This window comes from Tenrec ecaudatus, chromosome 4, assembly GCF_050624435.1.
Source record: "Tenrec ecaudatus isolate mTenEca1 chromosome 4, mTenEca1.hap1, whole genome shotgun sequence".
NCBI lineage: Eukaryota > Metazoa > Chordata > Mammalia > Afrosoricida > Tenrecidae > Tenrec > Tenrec ecaudatus.
In genome coordinates, this window is record NC_134533.1 from 8,809,868 (window position 1) to 8,819,053 (window position 9,186).

The 9,186-nt window shown below is 50.1% G+C and overlaps 1 pseudogene; it reads right to left on the reverse strand.

The window, feature by feature from the left end:
* Window positions 1–7,617: 7,617 nt before the first annotated feature.
* LOC142447557 (U7 small nuclear RNA) lies at window positions 7,618–7,684 on the reverse strand (annotated as a pseudogene).
* Window positions 7,685–9,186: the final 1,502 nt, after the last annotated feature.

Consider the following 9,186-nt stretch of genomic DNA (forward strand, 5'->3'; position numbering starts at 1 on the left):
GTGAGGGGCTCCTCCCTTCTGAGGACCCTTCCAAAGCCCAGGGAGAGGACCAGAGGCAGAACTAGATTCTGTAGTACCTGAACTTTATTCTCTACTGCTGAGGAAGAGGGGCCTCTTCAGGAAAGGAGCACAAACATGGGGTTCGGTAGAGTTTGGACTTAGGTATTTGGCTTCCCCCTTCTGTTGTTCTCTGCACTAAAGCCAAGGAGGAGCTGGGGTTCGGGGTGGGGGGCTGTCCACATCATGCATGGGTTCACATAGACTGAACCATTCAGGCCCAATCCTTACATCATGGTGGTGAATTTCTGCGGTTCAGACTGGGTTTCCATCCCTGAGCAGGGTGGATTTCACCGATGAAAAGATAAAATGGACTGGGTCCCGGGGGTCCCCAGACACCTTTCGGTCTAATCATTTGTTAGAACTTAGAAACACTGCTAGGCAACCCTTTGTGTGTCCGAGCCAAAGTGGGCTGGCCCGCTGTGAGATCCCACAAGACCCTCGAGGAAAGCTTGGTAACTGGCAAAGCCCACCCCTGTCAGCATCCAGACACACCCTTGTGCGTGTGTCCTTTTATACAACAAAAGTAACTCTATGAGGGGGAACTGGCCCCACCCCAACCCACCCAAAAAAAAGCTTGGCTGGGCTGAGCTTTCGTAGTACACATTTTTCCCACTAGGCAAACATGGAGCAACTCACTCTGAGTCAGTGCACCCAGTAGCATTGCCTGGGAAGGTTCTCTCTGGTCACAGGGAAGTTTCTCATAAAAGCAATTTTGCTCAAACCTGGGTGTGTGTGTGTGTGTGTGTGTGTGTGTGTGTGTGTGTGTGTGTGTGTGGTGGATGATTTAAGAGAACAGTCTGAGGCTGTGAAAGTTTGTTTCCTGCTCAGGAAAAAGGCTGCAGAAACTGGTGTGATGTTGAACACTGCTTAGAAGGACAGGGCTATGGGAAAAACTCAAGTGTGTGCGTGGTTTTCTCATTTTAAAACAGGTGACATGTCAATTGATGATCAGCCTTGTTCTGGACATCTGTCAACTTCCCAAACTGACAAAAATGTCCACCAGAGCACATTTGGAGTTCATTCCACCAGGTCAGACTGTTAATCAAGCTTTCTTTTTAGAGGTTCTGAAAAGATTGCATAACAGCGTCTGACAAAAAAGGCCTGATTTGTGGCAGACACGGGACTGGTTTTGCCACCACGACAATACACCTGCTCATGCAGCCATCTCAGTGCAACACTTTTTGGCCAAGAAAACAGCATGCCTCTCTTGCTCCATGCACCTTACTCACCTGACCTCGCTCCATGCAACTTCTTTTAGCTTCCGTGAATGCAGAGGGGCATGGAAGGACAGCAATTTGACAACATGGAAGAGGTGAAGAACAAAACGAAGGAGGTGCTGTCAGCCATCCAAAGAGATGAGGTTGAAAAAAATGTTTCCAAGAATGGAATCGCAGATTTGATGGATGTATTAGGTGTAATGGAGAGTAGTTTGAAGGTGATAGGATTATTTTGTTTTAAAAAAATTTTAATACATAGCTTTGAAAATTTTTTCAGGTTTTTTTGGGGGTACCCCCTTGTATATTTCCACCTAATGGTATGAAACTAACCTCCCACCAAAGACATGCTCACTCTTCCCAAAATAAGAGCAAGCAAAGACTCAACAGCCTTGAATGCATGCATCCTGGAGACAAGTCCTCCATCTACCTCTGATTCAAACCCACTCTGATCCTGAATCATTCATCTGACTTCACCATCACCCCATCTGAAAATTTTGTTACCTAAAGACTAAAGTTAACCTCCTGCTCGTATAAAAGAACATAGTTATAATCAATAGAAAGGGGGAGACGAGAGGAGAAATATGTATTGCATAGAAGAAATTTAAGTTTGTCATTAAAATCAATCATTCCCGTTCAGTGCAGTAATTCCTTTGTATTCCGTGAGGATCCCGGGCGGCATTCTCAACTTCCAATTCAATAGAGCAATTGTGATGTCCCCTGGAGGAAGAATTTCCTCCTGAGTCACTAAGGCCTCTCACCCACTGAAGTTCAAAGTTAGTGGAACAGGAAGCCATGCTCATCCCCCCCACCCCACCCTTGATTCCTGGATACTATGTATTCTGGCCAAGGGCTGAACAGCATCACCGATCAAAGGCATTCAAAGCAGATACAGTATCCTGTAAGATAGACTCTTTCACTAGTTTGTCTCCCACCTGTGCCCTGAAGATCATTCCCCATTCTATTAGGTCAACTGCATGTGGGTGATGGAGGATGTGGGAGACCTAAGCATTCTACGATCATGAAGCCTTATCACACTCTGGGTCATAAAATAAAGGCCTTGATCAGAACCATGTTGCACCCTGGCAGTGAGTAAGGCATCCGGCAAGTCCATGTACGATGACGTGGTGAGAAGCGTGACGGCCTGGTGTCTTCCCTGGGTTCTCTAAAGGAACCAAACCCGGGGAGCTTATATGTGTATGTAGAGGAAGACATTGATATCAAGAAAATGATTCACACAATTGAAGAAGCAGGTGGAGCCCAAGTCTGGACCAGTTCCAGGTCCGTGAGTCAGCTATTAGGCTGGAGGTTTCTCCTGACTTTAATAGCTAAATGAGGCCAATGAACCACCAAGTGGCAGGAAGATGAAAGGGTGGTGGCTGGAGGTAGGATTAATCACAGTCAGCAAGCCAGGTTTGTGACTGAAGAGGCAAACAAATCCATAGCCAGCAGGCCACGTGGCAGGCCGGCGATAACTCCTAGGATCAGCAGGCCACGTGGCAGGCCATGGGTTCAAGTCCAAAGAACCAGAGATCAATGGGTCAGATGCAGCATCCAGACCCAGGGAGGGAGGGAGGGAGGGAGGGAGGGAGGGAGGGAGGGAGGGAGGGAGGGAGGGAGGGAGGGAGGGAAGGAAGGAAGGAAGGAAGGAAGGAAGGAAGGAAGGAAGGAAGGAAGGAAGGAAAGCTTTCCCACACCCTCCATTTATATAAGAAGCAGGCCACCCCTGAGGAAAGGTTCGTTTAATTGATTGCATCAGGGCTGTGGTCTGAGTAAAAGGGTGTTGCATTCCACCCTAATCTTATCTCATCAAAAAAAAATTCTTATCTCATCATGAGGGATTGGTTTACAGCTGGTTGGCTATTCCTACATGGTGTTGATCAAGTTAAGAGGGATTATCGGGTATTGACTGCCAAACCATTGAATGTCCTGGACTAGCCAATTTGACACAACACCCTAACTGTCCCACCACGGGAGGCAGTATGTGTCTCTTCCAAGAAGGACAACTATCCAAATATCCGACCTTCCATAGAAGGTCCTTCCTCTGTGGGCCTTCCTCTTCCAATAGAAGAGGTCCAAAGTAATTGACTGCCCCTTCTCTGCCCCAGGGCCACTTTGCACACGGCTGGCGCACCCACTGGGAAATGCACGTTCCCTCAGTCCCTCGTCCGTCCACTGATTACTAGCACCTGCCCCTCTGAGAAGTCTCTATCAAGTCTATCTCTCCCCTCATCAAATTCCTCTTATTCTTTCCAACCTCTGACCATCCAACTAATCCAGGCACCAACAAGCTTTGTTCCTATTTCTGTCACCATATAACGTTTATAAATAGTTTGGGTTTTAAGGGTCATATCTTCGCAGCCTCAATTACTCAGCGCTTCTGCCGCCGCATGAAAGCAGAATAGATGATAAGTAAGCAAACGGGTAAATTTTGATATGCAAAAACAGATGGCGGGCGGATTTGGCTGGGGTCATGGCTTACTGACTTCTGAGCTAAGCCAGCAATAGCCCCTGAAGGATTATAGACCCCCAGTTCCGGCCTCCTGTCTGTCCAAACAAAAGGGGAAGCCGACTGTTTTCCTTGAACTGCTGCCCACTGGAAGGATTTACCTCCACCAACGTCCCGCAGGATCATGCCGGCATCAGCCTGTATTGCCACCGGCATCCACTTCCAAATAGTGCCGACATATTATGCAGGACGAGGACTGTAAACTAGGTCCAGGATTTTTCTCCCCCGTCAAACATTCAGGCAGTTTTCGTGGGCCCTAAGTGTAGAGTCGGTACCACGGTGCAGTCACTGTCAAAGGCATCTAAGCCATCTGCTCATACAACTTACTCGTGCCCAAGCAGATCCCTACTTGATGATAGATTGCCGCTGCAAACTGACCTTCCTGTTGGGCAGAGGGAGAGTGCGCTGTAATTTCTGATCAGCTGCTCTAGAAGATGCTGAGATGTTCACAGACCTCCCTGCCTTCTGGACCCAGACACTGCTGGGCACTGTGCCTGATTACAGTTCACAGCTGAGGGAACTCTCTAGGTCTGGCCCTCGGCACCAGGAAGCTGCCATGCCCAATGCTATGATTCTGCCCTGGGGAAGCCAGCATCGTTCAGTGGCTGGACAATGAAGGGGTACAATGGCCTGGTTCTCTTGCCTCGATATGGGGCCTCTCTGAAGGACAACCCAGTTGCCTCTACTGCAACTTTATCTTAACTCCACATGCCCCTCTTCCTGACTCCACCTACTTCACTTCCTTAAGGAATCACACTCCCCCAATAAATCTCCAGCACACAAGCCTGAACCTCAACAGCCCTTTCATGCAACGTGAGAAAGAAGCTCAGACTGCGTAGTCACTTGGTATCCAGCATTCAGTCTCCACCAGAGCTCAGCAAGTAGCCAAGGATCTTTCTATCAAGAAGTAATTATGCATCAATAAAACATCCCAGCCCAGTCCAGATCAAGTCCATAATTCCAGTCTTAGCCCACAGGTTCAATACTAGTCCATAAATTCCCCTTTAGACTCACGCAGCACATGCGATGATGTAGAATGCAGGAAGCTCACAGGCCCGTGGGTGGGAGTCCTGTGGATCCAGTGGCGGTGGAAGCATCTCTACGACTATGGCTCCATGTGGCTGGTCATCAGGAAGACCGATCAGATAGTGTATCCCGTCTCCAGGGAGGAAAAGAGGAAGTCCCAGAATCCCATGAGAAGGCCAAACCCACAAGCATCAAGCTGTGACCTGATTGACAGGCTAGATTCCACCCCTTCATTCTTTTATCACATTGACATGAAACTATGTAACTATGTAACTACCACAGTGGATGTGTTTTACATGTGGGAAGGGCATGGATTAGGAAGGACATGGAAGGATGTTACCATGAAGAGGTGCCTGGATCTTAACATCAACAGGTGGAATGTTACAGATTGATTTACATCTGCCCATCCCCAAAATATGTATTGAAATCCTCACCCATGTACCTATTACTAATATGACCTGTTTGGAAAAAGGGGTTTTAAGTATGTGAATGAGATCATACCAGAGGGGAATGGGTTCTAACTAAACCTAATCACTTTTGAGCCATAAAATAAATACAACAACAAACATTCAAATAAATAAATAAAAAGAAATACAACAGACAGAGGGACACTCAGAGGGGACAAGGAAGACAGAGTGGGGTCAGAGGTCAATGCAGTGAGTTTCTCTTACATGTGACCTTTATGTCGTTGGGTTTGCAGTTTGCCAAGACTGATTGGCTAGGTCATAGTCTTATAAAGTCATCAGTTACTCTACCACACATATAAACCAGACCAGGTTCACTGCCACTGAGTTTGTTCCAACTCATAGCAACCCTATACGACGTCTGAGACTAACTCCTTAGCCTCATCTCTCTCCCACAGAGTGGCTGCTGGACTTGAACTACGACCTTGGGGTTAACAAGCCAACACGTAACTCACTGTGCCACTAGGAGTCCTTCTGGGGTTCATTACCCAGAACCCGACTGCCACCAAATCCATTTCAGTTCATCGCAACCCTTTAGGGAGGGTTTGCAAAGCTCTATGTTGTTAGGAGAGCAGACAGCCTCATCTTTCTCCTGAGGAGCAGCTAGGGGGTTTGAACTGCCAACCTTGCGATTCTATAAGATGGGCTAGAACTGGCCCCTGTGGGTTTCCAAGACTGGAACTCCATGCAGGACTAGAAGTCTCATCCTCCCCCGAGGAGCAGCTGGTGGTTTCGCCCGGCTGGCCATGCAGTGAGCACCCAGCACGTGACGTGCTGCACCTCCTGGGCGCCTTGCTTCAGCTGCTTCTGGTGGGCCTTGACCACTGTCCAAGAGAAGACACATCCAGAGCTGCGTGCCAGGAGCCGCGCTGTTCTCTTTGGCTCCTGTAGGGTCACCGCACTAGCCTTGCACCTGCCTCTGGAGTCCACCACACCGGATTGATTAAGTTTACAGCCAGTTATTCTCCCAAACAGACGAACAGGGATGTGACAGGTATGCCTCCCTGGAGCCTAGTAGTCTTTGGAGCTAGCGACGCCTCCGGAAATCCACCCAAAGATCCACATGGCTCTGATTTCCTGGGACATGAGAAGGGACACCCTGGAGATGCCCCTCTTGGCCCTCCCTGCCCCCGCAGCTCCTACCTCACTGGTCAGAGAGGCAAGGCAGAGACTGTGCCCATGGCCAACAGTGTCTATTCCACCGGTACCTGCAGAAGCTAGGGAAACAACCGCAAGGTAAGTCCGTGCACCTCCTTGGATGTGCACATTTGAACTTGGGCCAGAATTCCATTTCCCGCTTGACCACTAAGGTTTATTATTTGTATGCAGTTCCTCCGGAGAGCGACCCTATGGCTTGCTGCCATCAAGTTGATCCTGACGCACAGGGACCCTCCAGGACAGAGCTGAACCGCCCTGTGGGTTTCTAAGACTGTAACTCTTTCTGGGAGGAGAAAGCCTCGCCTTTCTCCCTCAGAGCCACTGGTGGTCTCGAACTGATGGCCTTGTGGTTAGCAGCCCAAAACAGGGCCCACTATGCCACTGCGGCTCCTGAGGGACCAGAGAGGACAGAGTAGATTGCCCCCATTGAGTTTCCTAGGCTGAGATCTTCGCAGGAGCGGATCCCCAGTCCCTCTACCCCGCTGAGTGAATTGAGCTGTATTTTCGGTTAGCAGCTGGGTGCTTGGTGTCGTGCCCCCAGGCCTCCTTAGTGGGGAGAACAGTGTCTCCAAAATATTCACACCCACCTCTCAGAGCTCAGGATCACTGTCATCAAGGTGAGTCGAGCTCACAGTGACCCCACGGGACAGAGCAGGACTGGATTGCTAGCCTCATCTTCCTCCCCAGGAACAGCTTGGTGGTTTTGAACTGCCAACCTTATGGTTAACAGGCCAACACGTATGCCACGACACCACCAGGGCTCCTTCGTATTTCCCTGGAACCCGGAAATGTCACCTTATTGGAAATGAGGCTCTTTGCCTATGTGCTCCAGTGAAAATGAGGTCTTGCTGGGTTCCCGGAGAGTCACCCCCATCTGACTGGTATCCCCAGAAGGGAGAAATCTGGACATAAAGATGCAGACAGACAGGTGACAATGGGCCCGGACTGATGTGGTGTCCCTGCAAGCCAAGGAAGGCCTGAGACGTCTGGAAACACACATGGATCCAGCCCCTGGTGAATCTCCTCTGACCATGGACCAGGGTGGTGAAGTCTCCGTAAGGTGCCGAGTGCACTGGAGAGTGGACGGTGGCAGACATAGCGAGGTCACAATCCAGCACCGTATCATTTGATCTCCCTTATGATCTGTTTAAATTTGCTCTCGTTTTTAATATTTTCTGCTTTTTTTATGGGTTTTCCAAAAAAAAAACAACCAGAAAACCTGCTAGACGAATTCTAAAAGAGCTGTAACACTCTGCTTTCTTTTCTACAGAGGTTTTTCCATCTGCTTTACTTTGTTATTAGGTCTTGTTTGGGGGTTGTTTATTTCAGTGTTTATCTGTATATGAAATCCAGGCTAGGTCAGGCTACAGAGACAGTAACTGGATTGATGGTTCCTTGGGGGTACGGCAGGGGAGCTTGGAGAAAATGAGGCACTACTGACGGTGGGAGCAAGAGCGAAGAAAAGGTTCTGCAACTGATTGTGGTAGTGATTGTGCGGCTCTTCCTGATGTGACCGGATGCTTCAACTGGATGATATGCAAATTATATGCCAGTAAACTTGGGGAAATTTTGTAATTAAAGAAACAGAGTAACAATCATATATTTTTAAGGGGTTACATCTCAGAAGTCCACAGAGGCAGTCCCACCCTATCCTATGGGGTCGCCATGAGTCAGCATCGACTTGCTGGCGGTGAGTGAGTTTGTGGTCACTGGCTGGAGTGGCCCCCAGAGATTCCCACGACTCAGGTGGAGCCCAGGGGTGTCCGAGGAGAAGCGCTCTCCACAGGGGTTCAGTGACTGTAACCCCCACCACCACCCCCACCCCCACCACCACCCCCCACCCCACCCCACCCACCCCCACCCCCCCCACCCCCCGCACAGCCGCACACTGACAGGGAGCCGCTGGGTCAGGCCGCTTGCAGAAGAGGACGCGGGACACAGGAGTTCATGGCTGGTGTCACCTGGATCCTGGCTCAAGGCAGAAAATACCAGAAAGGTGTTGACGTGTGTCCTATTGGCTGTGCTAAGGTGCTAAGGCGTTCGACCCTGTGGACCATGACAAACAGCGGACAGCCTTAAGAACGGGAATTCCCCGACGCCACGTGGTGCTCACGTGGAGGGGCACTTTCCCGTGAATCTGTGAGCTTTCTTGAGTGGTCAGACCTCCATTCTTGGCTTCACACCAAAGCCTGGATTGTGATCCAAGTGAGTTTTCATGAAGGACGGGGGAAGTTTCGGGTTTCACCGTCTCAACGAGCACGCTCTGTTTCGGAAAAGAATGTCCCGCGGCGCCGGGGCCCACACTGGACACGAGCAACCTCCGAACTGCACACCCCCACTGGGCCAGAGAGAGCGGCGCTGCATGAGGGGGTGCTGCAGCGGGGTAAAAGAGAGAGGAGAGAGGCCCCTCCAACCTGCCACTGACCCTGATCGGCGTAAAAAGGGCCGGCCTTCCCACCGCCAGGGAATTTCAAACCTCTGGCTGGGGAGGCGTGGTCGAAGATATTGGTTGACCCCTTGACTGAATTAATCCCACCTGGGTCTTGTTTGGACCGCCCAGGGGTACTGCCCACCTGGCTCGGGGGCCTGAATTGGTGCATGCCCAATTTGGGGGATCTTCAAGGGTGGCTAATGTTCGCCTGATTTCCTTCCCACCTCCTCTGGGGGCCTGTGCAGGCATGGGCGGGACAACCCTATCCTGGCTACACCACGGGGCAGCTGTGTGAACAGAACAAAGCACAGTGTCTGATCAGGC